Here is a 1,063-nt window from a genome sequence, read left to right as displayed (position 1 = left end):
GAGAGGTGACTAAGACGTATGTGAGAGGTGGGGTGAGAGTCTGGAGGAATATTGACTGCTTGTCAGAGGAGAGGGAGGGAGTGGCTGTGCAGATCTGATAAGAGGCTGAATCCAACAAGCAGCAGAGAGGGTCTCAAGTGACAGGAAGGTGTTGAGGATGATATTTATTTTGCACCTTATAGCACTTATTTTTCATTGGACTTCAGTTAGTATCCTGGGCCTTTGAGGGACGGTTTCCTCAGTCATGGAGGGGAGAACTAAAGTCTCACTATAGACATGACTCTGCAGGCTGAATGTGCACCTTTGCCTGGTTAACACCTGCATATATCAGAGAAAAGATGGATGACAGACAACAAAAACACTGATGTTTCTGGAAAAAAAAAAGTGACAGAAAACAACCAAGGCCCAGAGCTGGAGCTGCAGGTTTTTCTTGCCAAATGTCTCCTTTGCAGAAGCAGCTGAATGAGGCCCCTCAACAAGGCTGCTCTCTCTCCTTCTGCGTTAAGTCCTGCCGGAAAGTATGCAGCCTTCTGTTTGCTAGAGTTTTTTTTTCCCACCTGAATCCTGGCTGTGCCCCAGAAAAGACTGAATGTTTAAATTGTTTTGTGGGGCAGTCCGAGGTGGAGGGATTGTTGCTCTGGAAAGTGAGAAGAAATTGGAGGGAGGGTTTCAGTTCTAATTTGCTCCAACTGAATATCATACTTAAAGTGAATTGGGACACTGAATTCAGCAGGGAGTCTGTGAGTCTGGAGTTCAGAAAAAAAGTTACATTTTTGGACACTGACGTTAGACCGGTGTCCAAGGTTTTTGTAGTGGATCGTCAACCAAAACTTTAAAACATGATTTCTTAACACTGTAAGGTGTTCTGAGTATACTCTGTATTGTAGTGCCTACTTCTAACGAATGCTGTAAGATTCCTTTGAACACCAGAAAATCAATTTTGCATTTAGCTCCATACAAATGAATTTTCCCTCATGTTAATCTCCTCTTTGGAATACCAAACTGGTGTTCTGTGCCTGTCTTTGTCAAAATACTCAGCTCTTTAAAAACTAAAGAGGAAGAA

The sequence above is a fragment of the Chelmon rostratus genome, chromosome 6 (genome assembly GCF_017976325.1).
Source record: "Chelmon rostratus isolate fCheRos1 chromosome 6, fCheRos1.pri, whole genome shotgun sequence".
NCBI classification, from domain to species: domain Eukaryota; kingdom Metazoa; phylum Chordata; class Actinopteri; order Chaetodontiformes; family Chaetodontidae; genus Chelmon; species Chelmon rostratus.
This window is presented reverse-complemented; position numbering follows the sequence as displayed.